At 43.0% G+C, this 19277-nt stretch overlaps 1 protein-coding gene across 3 annotated transcripts in view; it reads right to left on the reverse strand.

The window, feature by feature from the left end:
- LOC134353886 (protein phosphatase 1 regulatory subunit 29-like) overlaps nt 1-18226 on the reverse strand; it is a 533538-nt gene extending 515312 nt beyond the window's left edge. For 2 of the 3 annotated variants that reach the window (XM_063062397.1, XM_063062395.1), the window contains exons 1-2: nt 17995-18226; nt 15157-15331 (exon numbers count right to left, since the gene is read on the reverse strand). The gene's annotated coding sequence lies outside the window, so the exon portion shown is untranslated. The remainder of the gene's footprint in view (nt 1-15156; nt 15332-17994) is intronic. The other variant, XM_063062396.1, reaches the window with a different exon arrangement.
- Between the last annotated feature and the right edge of the window lie 1051 nt (nt 18227-19277).

Below are 19277 nucleotides of genomic sequence, written 5' to 3' on the forward strand. Positions count from 1 at the left end.
ACGTGGGATTGAATATGACAACAAACTCTATAACACACAATAGATAATAAAAACTGTATCTTAAGCCTTAATATTACATGTACTCTTTGTCTATAGATATTAAACTTTGCTTTATAAGGTAAAATTTCTCGTAAATTACTATTCCAGGTAGATGAATCAAAGCCTTGTACCTTGGCTCTGAAGGGGATTACGCTCCTCTTTTATAGCGTTAATGCTACCTTTCTGGGCTATCGTGTAGGAATTAGGCTTGGATCAAGACAAACAGGACGATGAAACTCAGAGGGATCATTGCAGACTTCCAATTACCAACCAGATCGGCATTAATGTGACAATTGCGGCATCAACACACAAGAAAGAGGAGCTCGCTTGCAAAAGATGGGAGCCAGCTGAGAGGGATATTGCTAGACACTCCAGGCAAATCCAGTGCACTGGCTCCCTTGCTTTTGCTAGTTTGTGGCTGGTGTGCCTTTCTTGAGAGGCTCTCTAGCCTGTGGGCTGTGAGCTACAGATGCTGAGGAGGAAATCAATGGATTTTTAGGTATTGCAAAAAGTTCAATGGATACGGAGTTACTGCAGAGAAGAGCCATTGAGGTAAACATGAATCTCACCAAATCCTCTATTTCCTCAGAAGGCTAAATAAATTTAGCACGTTCCTGTCGACTCTTATTGATATCTATCAATGCACCACAGAAAACGTTCTGTCTGGGTGTACAACAGCTTGTGTGGGAACTGCTCCACGCGTGACTGTGAGAAACTGCAGAGTTGTGGACACAGCTCAGCCCATCACAGGAACCAGCTTCCCCTCCATCTGCACTTCTCACTGCCTCACTGCCTCAGTATAGTCAAAGACCACACCTACTCCGGACATTCCCTCACCTTCCCCTCTCCCACTGAGCAGGAGATACAAGCAGACTCAAAGACAGCTTCCATCCCACTTTATTAGGCTCTTGAATGGACCTCTTATACAATAAGATAGACTTTTGGCCTCACAACCTACCTTGTTATGATCTTACACTTTATCATTTACCTGCACAAAGTCATTAAACCAGTAACCAAATCCCTAATAAAACTAATACCTCCTGCCTACACAATGTCCATATCACTTCATTCATATGTCCATCTAAGAGCCTCTTAAAAATCTTTCTCTTATTTTTCTCCACTGCCACCCCTGGAAGAACATTCCAGGCATGCACCACTTGCTGTGTTAGAAACCTGCTGTGCACATCTCCGATGAACCTCACCTTAAATGCATGCCCTCAAGAATTAGACATTTTGACCCTGGGAGAAAGATGACAGTTGCCTCTGCTACCTATGTTTCTCATAATCTTTTGGACTTCTATCCGGTCTCCCCTCAGCCTCTACTGCTCGAGAAAACAACCCAAGTTTGTTCAAAGTCTCCTGGTAGGTAGCTGTGAACCCAGGGGGCAGAGGAGGAGAGGCGATGGTGGTTCACAACTGCACAGAAGTTCTGGAGCTCTAGATATTGTCAAGACACCCAAATTAGCAACAATGCAGTGTGTACGATCACTTTTATCTATCCTCCTCACTGCCTCTCCCCACTCAGTCAATTATTATCTCTCCCTCACCTTCAGTTCCTCCTATTTAGCGATTGCGATGGTGCAAGTGACCATGGGGTACAATACTACCGTGGGAGTACAGCTGCGGGATCACGAAAGTCATGTGGACACAGGGGTGGGACTCGTAATGTGACGAACCGTTCTGGTTCGGTGGTGGGAGCCAGTGAAAATAGTGTTGGAGGGCTTGAGGTAGTTCTTCAAGACCTCACTGATGAGCTGGTCATAAACGGCCCTGAGGATCGGGTGAGGTGCACTGCAGTGTGAGGGGCCTGTGCGCACCTGGATAAATTTTTCAATGCTTGCTCTGTTCTGTCTTATTAAACAAAGTTTTGTAGTTCTGGGTGTATAGTTGTCTTTCTGCCTGACCAAGTCGGGATCCATGAACCTTTTGATGTCACGTTTTGATGCCCTGGAGGGTGGTCAGGGTATGGAATGAGCTGCCAAAGGAGATGTTTGAGACAGTTTCATTAACAGCATTAGGACTGGTCTATGATGCAACAGGTCCAGAGGGACCAACTGGACCAAAGTGTCTGCTCTGTGTTCTATGACTCTTCAAAAAAAATAATTTAGTTATAACATCACCGCAGTTTGTGGGATGTAAAGAGGAAATACTGGTAACCCTCAGCGGGTCAGTCAGGATTTACAGAAAGCAAAAGTGAGCTAAAACATCAAGTCCTAATCATTTCAGTGGAACCTTTCTTGGGCCTGAACACTAAATCCTTTCCTCTTTTCACGGATGCTGTCTGACCTGCGGAGTAATTCCGGCATTTTCTGCATCTACTTCGATTTCCAGCCTCTGCAGTTTTATTGATTTTCAATTGCAGTTAATGTGTAAAGGTTTGCTGCAGTTTTTCTTAACGTTTCTATAGTGGCAACATTCAAAGGAGCACTTCAGTGCTTTAGATGCTGAAAGATCTGAAATGCAATTCTTTGATTAGTTTTCCTTTACTTTTTAAGAATCCAAATATGCCACTTCAGGCAGATAATTTGATTTCTTCCTCCGTGCTCCCAGCTTTAGTACAGAGTACATTGAAACGTCTTTGTGCTTGAAACTGCACAAAATGACTTTCGCACTGGAGTTGTGACCAAATAACGGGGAAATTTCTGCTTGAGAAAAAGAGCAAAGTCACACTTATCCTGCCACTGTAGGCTGGAAACCAAAACCCTTTCAAACCAAGCATGTTTAATCCTGCATGCCCTCTAGTTTCACCTCTATGCGAGCAAGGCAAAAGCAGAGACTGTAAGACCACAAGACGTAAGAGCAGAATTGGGCCATTCGGCCCATTGGGTCTGCTCTGCCATTCTATTATGACTGATTTATTATCCGTCTCAACACCGTTCTCCTGCCTTCTCCCTGTAATCTTTGACACCCTTACTAATCAAGAACCTATCAACCTCCACTTTAAATGTACCCAATGACTTGGCCTCCACAGCTGTCTGTAGCAATGAATTCCACAGGTTCACCACCTTCTGGCTAAAGAAATTCCTCCTCAATGGTGAGAGGTGAGAGTTAAGTTGTCTCTTTAAAATTCTTCAATAGTAAATTGGTGAATTAAGAGCCAGCAGTCATAGTGTAAAGATTTGAGCCAGACTTTCTGGCAGTGAAGATTGGAAACCCTGCCACAGCAAGGAGACAGCAGAAATCTGCAGCTTTCTTTCTGAGGCATCGACTCAAATCAGAGAATGGTAGCGTAATACTGCACAGAAAAAAGCCCTTCAGCTCAAAACATCCAAGCCAAACAAGAGACCCAACTAAGCCAGTCATATCTGCTGTGTATGGGCCATCTCCACTTCCTCCAGCAGTGCATTCCAGAGACACAACGCCCTCTGGGATTGGACAATGCTGGGATATGATGGATGCTAAGGGGAGATGTGATGGAAGTTTATAAGATTATGAGGGGCATCTTTGCAAATGACAGCAGGAAATGAACGCTGTTCACTGATACTGTAAAATGTTGTGCTAACCACAATGCTACGGTGCTACCATGCCATGCACTTTCAGTTAGAAAGGGTGTCAAAGGTTATTGGGAGAAGGCAGGAGAATGGGGTTGAGAGGTATAATAAATCAGCCATGATGGAATGGTGGAGCAGACTTAATGGGCTGAATGGTCTAATTCTGTTCCTATGTTGTATGCTCAAATGCTCGTATGCATCCAGTAGAATGCTGGTATATTTTTCCCAGGTTGAAATGTCTCACATTTAAGGTGAGGGGGGCAAATTCAAAGGAGAAGTGTGGGGCAAGGTTTGTACACAGGGAGTGGTGATTGCCTGGTGTATGCTTCCAGGAGTGGTGGGGGAGACACTCTTACATAGGCACATGAATGTGCAGAGAATGGAGGGTTATGGACATTGTGTTGGCAAAAGAGATTAGTAAGGCATTTAATTACTAATTTAATTAACTTGGCACAACATCATAGGCCAAAGGGCCTGTACCTCCACTGTACTGTTCTATGCAGCTTTTTTTGAGAGTTGCTGATTGATCAGAAGTTTCTAATTTGAAGCTTTACCTACAGAATACATGTTGCTATTTAGGTATAGTGTGTGTGTGTGTGTATGTGTATGTATATATATATATACATATATACATACATACACACACACACACACACACACACATATACATACATTTATTATGTACCCCTGTAGTGGCCATTTATTAAGTACACCTGTGCATTTGCAAATATCGAATCAGCCAATCATGTGGCAGCAACTCAATGCATAAAAGCATGCAGACATGGTCAAGAGGTTCAGTTGTTGTTCAGATCAAACACCAGACTGGGGAAGAAGTGTGATCTGAGTGACTTTGACTGTGAAATGATTGTTGGTGTCAGATGGGGTGGTTTGAGTATCTCAGAAAGGTCTGGTCTCCTGGGATTTTCACAGAGAGCAGTCTCTAGAGTTTACAGAGAATGGTGTGAAAAACAAAAGACATCCAGTGAGCAGCAGTTGTGTGGGCAAAAATGCCTTGTTAATGAGAGAGATCAGAGGAGAATGACCAGACTGGTTCAAGCTGACAGTATCTCAAATAACCACATGTTACTGCAGTGATGTGCAGAAGAGCATCTCTGAACATGCAACATGTTGACCTAGAAGTGGATGGGCTACAGCAGAGAGACAGCATAAGCATACATTAAGTGGACACTTTATCAGGTAGAGGAGGTACAGAAGGTACCTAATAAAGTGAGTGTAGATGTTTGACTTTGTGCTTCTTTTGAAGGATGGGATCCCATTCACTGTAACACATCCTCACACCAAGCTTTTGACCTGAACTTCTGAGTGTGAATACCTGGACTGGGAGCTGAAACAATAATCTTCCACAACATCAGAAAATGCTTCCTTCTGAGCCACACTACCTGAATATCTGACCAACAAGCTACATGTTGACGAGTAGATTATCAGTTCATTGCTGAAAATTGCTGACTTTTCGACAGTCTGAATAACTATAATCAAGTTTTTATTCTTATTTACTGAATATTAGGAGACTGGAAATAGAACTCAGAGGTAGCTTGCCTGGATAAGCACGAGTTAACATTACCCAGACTCCTCAATTAATTCAAAAGGTCCTTACCTAGTTACTGGCACTCTCCAGTTCCTGCTCATTAGTCCTGAACATTATACCACTTCACACATTGTTCCAGTGAATCCTGTTGAAACTGCTTCCACCATGATTGCAGGTGGCATCTTCTAGATATTGCAATGCACTGCATTTTGAATTGGTCTCTACTTCTCTGCTCTGGTTATTTTACTGATTTCAGTGTGCACCCTCTTTTAACTGGTAACTCATCGATAGACCCTACCTTCTGACATTTTGGGCCAAGATCCTGTAGCCCTGATAAAGGGTCTTGGCCCAAAATGTTATATGTTTATTCCCCTCCAAAGATGCTACCTCACTTGCTGAGATTCGCCAGCATTTTGTGGGATCTATCTTCCTAGTATTACCTTGTGGTAGCTGCATTTTTTGTGTTGCACATATCTACATTTGCCTTGGTAAACAAACTTCTCTTGGGTCAACAGCATGGCCCTCAACTAAGTACAAGTTCAATTGACATTCAACCATTCACATGTTTACAACTAAATGAAACAACGTTCCTATGGGGCAAAGGTGCACAACACAGTACATCCAGTCACGCACAGCGCACAACACAAAATATTATTAGCACAAGTCCCAGACTGAAGACTAATGGGGCATCAGATGGAGCCATGTTTCTGCAAGAACAAGCATGCAGCAGTTTCTCATCTTGTGCTGGGTCAACCGCAGAAGAGGGCAAATCAGCTTGTCTTGTGCTGGGTCGCATCCAGCTCGTCTTCCGGGGAGCAAATACTGGAGAGCAGCACCAATGAGAAAGACAGCCAGCAGGGGCCAACCCCAACCCAGCACAGGTACCAGCATGCCCACTATGCCTCTGTTCTCTCTCATACTGCTTCCAGTGCCTCCTCCCTTGTGTGGCAGTAACAGGTGAAGATAAGGGCCTGGTCCATCCAACAGTCTGAGGCTGCTCAGCTGCCCCTCACCTAATGAACAGACTTACATTATTACCAATGTGCAACAGGACCTTATAATCACAAGAAAAGGATTTAAGACCAACGTTTGCACCACTTGTTGGATCCGGACAGGCTGCTGTGACCAAGCACGTCGCCATCTTACCAGAAACAGCAGAGAAGGCTTTAAATGTTCCATTAGACTTTCTATCGGAGATCAGGAACATTTCATGGAGTGATGTACAGTTGGCTTCAGTGGAATGAAGTACAGCTGTTTTTAGCCATTTTCACTTGAACTTCCACTAAGAGCGAAAGAGAGAAAGAGAGAGAGAGACAGATCTCTCTCCCTCTCCCTCTCTCCCTCTCCCCCTCCCTCCCCCCCACGGTCCACCCAGGGAATTTTCACTGTTTCCCTCACATCTCCACAGAAATTCCAGACAACCTCAAATTCAGAATTGCCTTTATTATCACTGACGTATGTCATGAAATGTGATTTTTGTGGCAGGTAGACACAAAAGTTACCAAAGATAGTACAAAAGAGGATTGGTGGGGTAGTGTTCATGGGCTTATGGACTGTTCAGAAATCTGAACGGGAAGGAGGCCTTGGGTCTGAGACCACCAGGATGAGGAACAGTTATTACTCTGCAGCCACAGGTTCCTGTACCAGTGTGGTATCTCAGGGGTGTATATGGTAACATGTACTTCGATAATAAATTCACTTTGAACTTTGGTGGCAGAAGGTAAGAAGCTGTTCCTAAAATGCTGAGTGCATGCAGTTCCTTTACATTTTGAATACACCGGAGTTGAAGGAAGCTCAAAAGAAAACTTCTTCTTTAGTCATTGTACATATCTGTTCTAATATTTCTTGTGTCAAAAAAGCTGGAATTGCTGAAATTTGAAAATAAACAGCAGAAAATGCTGCCAGCTCTCGGCCTGTCAAGCGGCTTCTGTGAAGAGAGAAATTTCGATACAAACCATTTCTCTTGGCTTCGGTAATTTTGTTTGATTATGCTCCCCTGAAGAGGTTAAAAGCAGCATAAAATTGCAAGCTGTCTTTGTCGTCTAACTCAGGTAACTGAGGATAATTGCAGAGGGGCCGTAACAAACAGACCAACTGGGGCTCAGTAACCAAAGAAGCCTGAGGATTACGCTGGGAATCTCCCTGGCCTGTATGACTCAGCTCCTCATAATAAACTTGCTGAGCCAGGAAGTCATCGGATGACTCATCTTTCTATGATGTTTGCGCTCTCTTATTTATGCTGCGTGGATTATACTCATGGCTGCAGATAACTGGGAGCCTACACAAGGCTGTAATTCACTCAAAGGGCTCTGATGTCGTTAACCACAAAACTGAAATTCAAGCAACTTCTCAAAATTCAGCAGTGCCAAATTGAGTTACAGCCTTTCAGTCACTTCTAGTAGTGGGTTTTAATACACTTTTCTTATATTGCTGTATATATTTGCTTAATATTTCCCAGAGTTTGTTTCCTATCCATCAACTTCAGCCTTTCTCTGTGGATGGTTCAGGTTACAGCCGAGCTCAGTCTCTTTCTGCTGCCACCAGCTGACTTGTTCAGCCTGCTGCGAGTGCAGTGGGGGAGCACCAACGGGTTAATCGGTCAGCCAAGCCTGCCCTAATCCTCACTCAATGTGGACACAAGAATGTATGCTTAAGTGCACGCGTATCGACACATGCGTGCATTCGCACCTCCACATCCGTGCACTTGTGCACGTGTTCCAATTAACATGCACATAGCCCCAGAGATGCAGTCGTCTGAAAGTAAACGCATATGCTCACACAAACATACGTGAGCTTCCACAAATACAGTTGGTTTTACACACAGGTAGAGGTGTGTGCACCTGCGTGTGCAGATTTTATATGTCTCTCTCTCACACACACACACTTTCCAACATTGATTACAGCATGGCTGTCAGGAGCAGAAAGCCTGACTGATATCCCCCTTCCCTGTCGTGGAGACGTAGAGGCAATTAGACAGCCAGGCAAGCTTTGCCAACACATCCCTGGGATGGATGGCTCAGGTACAGATCCAAGTCTGAGGTTCTCAGGGGATGTCCTTTAACAAGAAAATCAGAATTTAAAGACTGAGCATTACTGACGAGGGAGTCAGAGTGACTGGAATTCCATGCTTTAATCAGCTCCGAGCCACTTCGCTGCAGCTCTCTCACCGACACGGATCAGACGATTTGTATTGAGGACCGATGCAACTGGGCTGTCTTTGATGATCTCTGGGTCTACATGTGCCTGTAGGGAGACATCCTACGTCATTGGAACAACACTTCCAACACAAACAAGCTACTGAGAGTAACCTTCCATTTGAAGGGTATGCAGCATCGACAAAGTCAGGTTTGTCTCTGAGCTGCAGAGGACTTAGGGAGGCACCATGGTGCTGAGAAAATTAGACAGGATCAGGCGATTCAGCCCCTCAAACCCATTCTCTCATCAGTTTCACAATGTCACATTCACTAGCCATTCACTTCTTTCCCTGCCCAATGATGACTGGAGAGGTCTACTTGAGATTGAGTTCAAAGTTCGAAGTAAGTTTATTATCAAACTATTTACACTCAATGACCACCTTATTAGGTGCACCTGTACACCTGCTCGTTGATGCTAATACCTAATTGACTAACCATGCTTTTTTTTTATTGTGCAATCGTGAACAATAGCCAGATCAGAAATGCTGATCAAGTCAACTAGTTCCCAAAGAGAACTCTGATAGGCCAATCAGATGGTTCACTGCTGCTCAGCGACAGAACACAAAAAATCATATGTACAATTAAGAAACATTTAAAAATAGTAGAAATACTGGAGTCATGATGATCATGATGAAGTCTGCTGGAGAGAGACATTTATACACATGCTGTCCTCCATAATTCAAAGAGATTGAAGGATAAAGTTGCAGGGTGACAAACCATGACAGAAGCACTTGGAACTAAAAACTAATCCCTACTGGGAGAAAACAGTACCTGTTCTTTCCGCACTGTTCTCCAGCAGTTTAAGGACTAAGTCCAGCTGGAACATAACTCACAAGTGCTCTTGAAAGTCAGGTATTAACCCTACCTACCAACAACCAAGCAACTCAATACATAAAAGCATGCAGGCACGGTCAAGAGTTTCAGTTGTTGTTCAGACTAAACATCAGAATGGGGAAGAAATTACTTTGATGGTGAAATGATTGTTGGCTTCAGATGATCACTTGATCTAAGTGACTTTGATCGTGGTGGGTTTGAGTATCTCAGAAACTTCTGATCTCCTGGGACTTTCACGCACAACAGTCTCCAGAATTTACAAAGAATGGAGTGAGAAAAAAAATCATCCAGAGAGTGGCCGTTCTGGGTGGAAAAGCCTGGTTAATGAGAGAGGTCGGAGGAGAATGGCCAGACTGGTTCAAGCAGACAGGAAGATGACAGTAACTCAGATAACCACACATTACAACAGTGGTGTGCAGAAGAGCACGTCGAAGTGGATGGGCTACAGCAGCGGACCATGGGAGGCATCTAATAAAGTGGCCACTGAGTGTATGTTAGCACTGGAGGTGTGGCGACACTTGTGAGACGCCCCCAGTACATCTGCGGACTGTGTTGGTCGTTGACACAAGACAGGACATTTCACTGTACTTTTCAATGTACTTGTGACAAATAAAGATCACCTTTCATCAGGACTGAAATATTGGAAGTATTGAATATCTACTACAAGGTTATGAATGCAGGGCTGTGGGAGGGAGAGGTGGGGTGGGTGAGGTACTTTTGGATTCTATTGAGTGAGGGCATCTAGGGGTATGGATCTAAGTCAGGTACGTGGAATTTATGGTCAGAATACCTTTGGAATTCAGTGTCACAGACAGGTGTGGAGGCCAACTCATTGGGTATGTTTAAAGCAGAGGCTGATAGATTCTTGATTAGTCAGGGTATCATAGGTTATGGTGAAAAGGTAAGAGAACGGGGTTGAGAGGGATAATAAATCAGCCAAGTATGAATGGTAGGGCAGGCTAAATGGCCTAATTCTGCTCCTGTGTCTTATAGTCTTATGCTAGATCTACAGATTCTACGGTGTAGTACATGAATCAGTGAGCTCGTGGAAGAAAGGGCTCGCTTCTCCGCTGAACGATCATTGTCACACGTTGGTTGACAGTCAAGCTGATCAACTGGTAACAGCAGCAAATGAAACGTTTGACATCCAGCCTAATATGTGCAGGCATGGACCCCGAACACAATACATTTGGCAAAACAATCATGCAACGCACAAGAAGGAGATGTACGCCAGCTTTTTGTGGTGTTATTGCTAAAGTGAGGAAAGCAAGCTAGCAAAGCTGAAAAAAAAGTGATTTAAAAAGTCAGAATGATTGGTAAAGAAACCTTGAAACCATGTCTCAGTAATGGAGCGTGCGCCTGAACCATCCTATTCTTGCATACTATGTGGAAAGCAAGTGTATTCCTTCTTCATTAATATGTTCTTGGGATAGTCGCATTCTTCCCCTCCACACCAGCACCATGTTTCTGAATGGACAATGAACCCATGTGCACTACCTCACCATATTTTTTTCTCTTACTTTTGCTCTTTTTGCACCTCTTATTTTATTTGTATATCTTATCGTACTTGAAATATTTTTTAATTAACTATTGCAATGCACTGCTGCTTCAAAACAACACATTTCTCGATAGGTGCCAGTGATATTAAACCTGATTCTGATTCTCTTTGCATCCAATACACAGCATGATGGTGGAATATGTAAATGTCAAATGTAAGTAAGCGTCGTCAATGGCTGATGGAGATTCAGTAATACCTGTCAGTATGTTTAAGGCGGCAATACAACTGCTGACATAATAAAAGCGATTCAATTAAATCACTGCCTTATATGTCAGCAATACGGGCAACTACAGTTCTCCGCTCATTTAACCAATTAAACTTCCCTTTCTCCCGGAACCTGCCCTGAACAGAATGGTAATACTGAGAAACTCATCAACAATAATATGGGGTCTCGAAGGAGCAAATTGTTATTCAGTGAGTCCATTGACTCCCAGGATAATTTAGCAAACTAAACTGTACCATACATTCATGAGTTCATTCATGCTTGATGAATGAACTCATTTGCATATTCAGTGTTCTTTTCAACCTATCTTTTGACTTATTGGCCTCCTTCGGTAAAAAAACCTTACCTGAAGTAACTTTCAAACTCGGACTCGTAGCTCTCAAACTCCCGGGAGTGCACATCCCACACAACCTCTTGTTGTCCCAGAACACATCCTACCTACTGTAACTGGTCGCATCCCTGTCTGCTAGGGACAGGTTCAGAATAAGCTGCAGCAAGTTGCAAACGCAGCCAGCTCCATCATAGACACCAGTCTCCCCAACACTGAGGATACCTTCAAAAGGCGATGCCTCAAAATGGCACAATCTGTCATTAAGGACCCCATCACCCTCGAAATGCCCTCTTCTCTTTGCCACCATCAGGGAGGCAGTACAGGAGCCTGAAGACACAAACCCAATGTTTTAGGAATAGCTTGTTCCTCTCTGCCAGCAGATTTCTGAATGGACAATGAACCCATGTACGTTACCTCAGTATCTTTTACTTTTGCTCTCTTTTTGCACTCCTAATTTAATTTTATATGTACAAATTTCACAACATATGCCAATGACATTAAATCTGATTCTGACAATCAGGAAATCTCAGCAAAGCCTTTACTTTCTGAGGGGGCTGGAGAGATCTCGACGATATACATCGGTACTGCATGGTACCGAAACTGCACTGCGCCAGGCAGGAAGGCCTTACAACAGGTAGTCAAAACTGCCCGACGCATCACCAACACCAGCCTACCCTCCATCAGTATATACAAGAGGGTACCTGAAAAAGGCAGCAACATTATGAAGGAGCTGACCCGCCCTGCCAGTGGACTGTTTTGCCCACTCCCATCAGGGAGCAGGCTACGTAACATCTACGCCAGGACCACCAGATTTAAAAACTGTTACTTTCCCCAAACAGTAAGGCTGATCGACACCTCCACCCACTAATCCACCCACAACACACCCAGGCCACCAACTACATTATCATTTCCTGTCAGTCCCCTTAAGTACAGGGACTCCTGTGCCTAGACTCACTTCATGAACAATATATCTGTGTATATAAGCTCTCTTGTGTATCTATATTTACTGTGTTTTTTTATTATTGTGTTCTTTATCTTATTGTGTTTTGTTTGTGCTGCATTGTATTCGATTCTCCTTTACACCTGTGTACAGGAAATGACACGAAATGCTCCGTATTCGTTCACCCTTCCTGGAGTGAAAGGGTTAACACAAGAGGAGCCTGTACTTGAGGGAGTTCTCATTGAAACCCATTGAATATTGAAAGGCCTAGAGAGAGTGGATGTGGAGACGGTGTTTCCTGTAATGAGGGAGTCTATGGCCACAGGGTGCAGTCTCAGAAGAGAAGGATGTCATTTGAGAACAGAGATGAGGAGGAAGGTGGTGAATCCGTGGAATTCATTGCTATGGACGGCTGTGGAGGCCCAGTCAATGAGTATATTTAAAGTAGAGGTTGATAGGTTCTTGACTAGTCGGGGCATCCAAGTTTACGGGGAGAAGGCAGGAGAATGGGATTGAGAGGGGAAATAAATCAGCCATGATGGGAATGATGGATCAGACTCGATGAGCCGAATGGCTAATTCTGCTCCTTGGTCTTATGATCTTATGGACCAGGCAGCATCTGTGGAGAGAAATAAACAGGTGACATTTGAACCCTCCATTTGGACTAAAAGATGGAGGGGAGATAACTAGTATAAAGCAGTGGATGGGGGTGGTGGAACAAAATGTGTGGGTGGGAGAAGGAACTGAGGCTTGTTTTGTTGTTGTTGTTTTCTTCCTTAGAGTGTTTTGTTTTGTTGTGCTCGATGTTGTTCTGCTGGAGATTGTGGGCATGCTGTACTGGATCCACCTGCCCCAACACGTCCTTGGGTAGTTAACGCAAACAACATATTTCATTTGTATGCTTCAATGGGATCAGTAAATCCGAATGTGAACCCAAAGGCCTGCATGTGGCAGATGGATCCAGGTGAGGAGGGCTGATATGTAGACAGGGAAGAGGAGAGTGAACATACAACCAGAAACTCAGCCGTCCATTTCTGTCCACAGATACCACCGACCCTCTGAGTTTCTGTTTCAGATTGTGAGTCGCTCCAGTTTGCCATCTAATGTTTCTCTGTCTTGATTTTGTCGGATTAATTTCTGTATATCACAGCTTGCTTTGGTTGAATGCGTAGGAGCTGATTGGATATACTGCTGGAGGGTTCAACATGTGACCTCTCACCTCCAGCTCCCCCATACCCCATATTTATGTTAGTAATAGTCGGAAATGTTCAAGGAAAACATAATAGTAACACTCAACACCTTAATTCCCCTAGTACCGCTTGCCTCTTTCTCCTTGGAACAAGGGAGGCTCAGTCTGAGGTAGTCAAAACATAAAGTGTTCAATTGGGGTAGATGAAGAGAAACTTGGATTGGCAGGGTGAAGATATGTCTTTTCCAAAGGGGGTGTAAGGTGCTCGTTTCCCCTGATAGCCCGCAGGTCGCCCTTGGGCAAGGTGTAGAACCTGCTTTGGATGCCCCCCCCATCCCCCAGGGGTCATGTGAAGCCATGGGAGCAGGTGGTGGATGGTCGTATGAGCAGCTGGTGCACATCACAAGTCCTGGTTTTGTGACCACTGACACCAGATAGACAATACTCCGAAGAGTAGTGATAACGGCTGGGGTCACCTAATTTGTTAAGACACTGCTCAGAAAATTGCAATGGCAAACTACTTATGCAGAAACATTTGCCAGGGACAAACGTGGTCAAGATTATGTTCACCCATGTCATACGACACAGCACGTAATGCTGACAATGATGAGGATAAACTGGCAGGATCAAGAACCAGCAAACTCAGAATGAAGGCAACTAGCAAAAGAACCAAAAGGATCATGGGAATAAAGCATTTTCATTAACATGTTGAGTGGTTAGGGTCTGAAATACACTGCCTTGGAGAGAATAGAGGTTCAAAACTTGAAAGCAAAGAATTTTCAAGGCTTTAGGGCAAAGATAGGTGAGTGCAACCTAACTGGATTGCTCCAACATTGAGCCAGTAGACAAGTCTTCCATACCAATTGTTAGGAGTTTGATCTTTGTATCTTGGAGATACCTCAAAAACCCCTGGAAGTTAGCAACCCTACTCAGCAAAAGGCAAAAGCTAATAGTTGGGTCAGGTGTGCAATTCCAGGTGCGCATGCCCAGGTATGCAAGCTCAGGTGTGCATATCCAGGTGGTGATCTTAAGCAACTCAAACATCCTAATAAGAAAAGAATAGTCACGAGATTTGAGATTAGCCCAATTGCAATCACTCAGTCATAGAATTATATAGACAGGAAGGCCATTAAGTCCATCATGTTGACGATCCAATGAGGCCAACTTCCCTGGCCTTTCTTTGTATTCCTTACCTGAACTAGCTACCCAAATCCTTTTTTTTTTGAGAATCACAATTGAATCTGTTTATACCACCCTTTTAGACAAGTTCCAGATCACAAGAACTCGCAGCATAAAACTAAACGCTCAACTGCCCACCTGTACGTGGCAGATAGCTTGGATGTAGCCTTTAATCACTGACCATTTGGCTCATCTCGTAGCAGAAAGCTTCTCACCTTTCAGACTATCTCACTCTTTACCTAACAGCACTTCACAGCCAAGTGGCTTCACCACTAAATGATTAAAACACGAAATTCAGCTGATTTCCCAGTCAAGTGAAAGGCCGTTAGCCTCAGAAATGCCACGTAGGGTATTTCCCGATGACCGATGAAAAACTCACAGGCAATTGACACTTTCATTTAAAACATACCATGAGAGATCAAGTTGTAACATTGTCTACACTGTCTACATGAAGCACATCTGGAGAAAACCAGCAAAAGCCTTTTGTTCCAATAGTTATGCATTAAAACATTTTTTGATGTATAATAGCTGGGGAATAATTGCCCTTCCAATATTCAAGGAAATATAATGACTGTGTATATAGATCAATAATTGTGGCAAAGATATGGACAATATATTAAAACGTCTCTTACCTTCTTGATTATTTAAGCTCAAAACCAATTATATCCTTGGGCTTCCTATCACAGCAGATTAAAATCCCTTGGTCCTCTAACTGTTTCCTTTAATAATATATTGAATTTCTTTCGCAGAATTTTGGGTCCTTGCGCTATGTGATCTGAGACTCAGCCGAGATGCTGGGATTCAACTCTAAAAAAAAGCATTTTACAGAAGATTGGTAAAACCTGAGATATGAGGGGAAAGAGAAAATAAAAGGTCTAAAGAAAGAATATGTGCACAGACTGAGAAAATATGCTCGGTGGCCACTTTATTAGATACTCTTACACCTATTTATTAGATATTACACCTGCTCTTAATGCAAATATCTAATCAGCCAATTCTGTGGCAACAATCATAAAGGCATGCAGACATGGTCAAGAGGTTCAGTTGTTCAGATCAAACATCAGAATGGGGAAGAAATGTGATCTAAGTGACTTTGACCATGGAACAGTTGTTGGTGCCTAATGGGGTGATTTGAGTATCGCAGAAACTGCTGATCTCCTGGCACTTTCACGCACAACAGTCCCTAGAGTTTCCAGAGAATGGTTCATAAAACAAAAAAAAAAATCCAGTGAGCAGCAGTTCTGTGATCAAATACGCCTTAGTAATGAGAAAGGTTAGATGTAAGCTGACAAGAAGGCAACAGTAACCACAAATCACAACAGTGGTGTGCAGAAGAGCATCTCTGTATGAACAACATGTTGAACCTTGAAGTGGATGGGCTACAGCAGCAGAAGACCACAAACATACACTCAGTGGCAAACATACAGGAGGTACCTAATAAAATGGCCACTGAGTGTACCGTAGATGTAGATGCTTAGATAGAAATAGATAGAGGAAATAGTGGAATTATCCTGTATATAGATAATATTATAGGGTAGACATAAATTAGTGGCGTCGTGCATTGAGATCCTGATAGGAATGTAGTCGAATACAAGATTTTATTTGTATTAGACGCCAGAGAAAAAGACTACAGAGTGAGACTACAGAATAGGGAGAAAATTAGGGGTTAATTCTCCAAGAGTGAATATACAGATAAAAGACATAAGAAAATAAATTACTGAATAAGCCAAGAGATGTTTAAATTGGTGAAAATAGAGTTCAGAACCATTAATAGAGGCATATTTTTAGTATCCATCAGTAGGTAGTTATTGGCTTGAAAGGCATGACAAAATACTTGTGATAACCTCTCAATAGTACATGTAGATCTAATAAATGATACCTTTATTGCAAATTTGCATAACATCCTACATAAAATACGGATCCAATAAGTTTTCTGTCACCTTATAGTTAGCCGGCTAATCAAACTATAATCAATGAATTTATTGGGTGCATCATTTATATACGATAAAAAGATGCAAGTGCAAACATCCAGGCATAAACAGACTGATAGTTTGGATCGTGATTCATAATATTCATGCATTATAGATCAGAACATTCAAACCAAGATTCCCCTTATGCAGCTGTGCAGAGCTTTGCAAATTTGTTTAACTGGCTCAGATCAGAAGGTCTAATTGAAGCAGAATACTAAAGAACTCGGTGCTATTACCTTGTCTCCAACCGATTCTAAGACTCGAGCTCCTCAAGTTAAATTGATTTTTCATTAACTTTATATTTTAGCTACTGTATACATTTGTTTGCTTCTGCATTTGTCCTTATCAATACCATATAAATTAAGACCAATGTTTCCCTGTTATTCAACACCTCTGTTTATATCATCTTGTCTAAATACTTACAATACGATACTGATTTCTTAACAACACATGCAACAGTCTCCAGCCACGCATCCATGCATGCTGCCACCTACCTGTGTCATACACTGCAAGTTAACACACATAGTAATATAGACGCGCAGCCAATACTGATGTATTCACTCTGTTCCTGATTAATGCAATATATTAGCTCTATTTCCATAAGCATTACCTTACAAACATTATTCCCAAATACATTGTGACTGCAAAGATGAATGAATGGCCTGAAAAACATACCAGCTCCATATTACAAATTTATACACTGCCTATTTGTGGGTCACTGTCAGCTGAATTTCTAGTCAGACATTGAGTCCTGACTGTCAGTAAGAAATGAAAGCTCCTGGACAGAAATTCTAACTCCGTAAATCTGAGTGATTTTCTTAAATGTATAGTTCCATTGCAAGGCTGTGCCCTTTAATTACAGAGTAAAAAGGTTGCTGCAATATATTTCACCCATGCAGGCAAGCTCTTAAATTAAGTATTGTGGGATTTGGGGCTTACTTTGGTAGTCGTACAATGCAATAATACTAATATTCCATTTATCAATATCATGGGCGCACACACATTCTCTCTCTCTCTCACACAGACACACATCACACCACTTCTTGCAAAGGTACAGAACCCACAGTTTCAAAAGCCCTGAAGACTTGCAAATTTCAATCCACCAAATGTTTGGTCCCCCATGAAACGTCTGACTGAAGAGCAGCCAGCATTTCCAAATAGATTCCACGTCAGATAATGGTGACAAATTTATATTGCTTTTATTTTGCTCACCCTCCGGTGATGATTTATTTCTCTGCTTTTTAACCACGTTTTTTTTTCTCTCTCCATCGTTCTCTTCCAATACAGAATGCTCCTATTCCTCACTGGATTCTTTGAATCACAAACCATCCCTTTTATTGTAAAATAGAGCTAACTTAAAGGTTCAGGTTCACACGCACAAGCACACACAGACACACGCACGCACACACACACACTCACTCACTCACATACACACTGAATACAGAGAGAGATTTTGTTTACCTTCCCCCCTCAGGAAGCAAGGTTAAAAATGTGTCATACCTCAGCAGAAAGGCTCCTTCCATCTTCAGGGATGACCCACAAATGGCTCCTCTTGCCAACATGTGAAAGAAAAATCCCCTTAAATGAAATTTGGAGGACTGAGTAGAATCTAGCTGCTGTGACTTCTGCAGTGCCGTTGGTTGGGTCTGCGCTTGAACAGCTAACTCCACTTATAGTCTCACTGGCTGGCTGGCTAGCTCGCTCTCACGCTCTCTCTCTCTCTCTCGCTCTCTCTCTCTCTCTCGCTCTCTCTCGCTCTCTCTCTCTCTCTCTCCCTCCCTCTCTCCTTCTCTCTAGCTCTAGTGTGTCTGCTCCAGACACACACATACATAGGCGTCTATATATTCACATGGATATGTGGGTATCCTGCATACGCAGACACGCATACACATCCGTGCATGCACAGAGAAGGAGAGAGAGAAGTCTGCTGCTGGCGCTGATGCCTGGAGCTCCTGCAGCAAGCTGCAATTTTATTGGCATTTAAACGAAAGTGATTAATTCAGCCTGGCTTGATTGAAAAGGTTTAGCTTTAACGCTGCAACATGCTGCTCTCAGCTGGAGTGGGGGTTTTCTGTACAGTCACACTGAATTGGAAAGATATCGAATATTAAAACAAATTTGTGTGTTATTTGCAGACCTGGAGCCCTGTCTATGTTTCTGCTCTGCTTTTCAACACTGATTCATTTTAAAGAGAAAGCTGTTTCTCCTTTTCCGCAAGTTCCTACAAACAGTATTTGCTCTCTGTGATGCTCTTCCCAGTGCAAACCCCACTCCATCTCTACCCCCATTTGAAAGCAGGTGGGAACTTTTCCAAAGGTACCTGTCCTGTACTCACATTTGCCAGGAAGTCTCAGGGACATGTCCAAGAGTGAGGGCTCCTAACCTTATTTCTGTGTCAGCCTTAGGAAATGCAGCCAGTCGCCACCAGGCACCTTCCTCTGACTGAACATAGAACGTAGAACATAGTACAACACAGTACAGGCCCTTCGGTCCACAATATTATGCCGACCTTTTAACCTACTCTAAGATCAATCTAACCCTTCCATCCTACATAGCGCTCCATTTTTCTATCATCCATGTGCCTATCTAAGTGTCTCTCAAATGCCCCTAATGTATCTGCCTCTACCCCTGGCAGGGCTTCCCACGCACCCACAACTCTGTGTTAAAAACTTACCTCTGACATCCCCCCTATACTTTCCTCCAATCACCTCAAAATCATGCCCCCTCGTATTAGCAATTTGGTACAGGGTCACCAAAAATCTCTACTGGGATGGGACGATTCT

This window comes from Mobula hypostoma, chromosome 11, assembly GCF_963921235.1.
Source record: "Mobula hypostoma chromosome 11, sMobHyp1.1, whole genome shotgun sequence".
NCBI lineage: Eukaryota > Metazoa > Chordata > Chondrichthyes > Myliobatiformes > Myliobatidae > Mobula > Mobula hypostoma.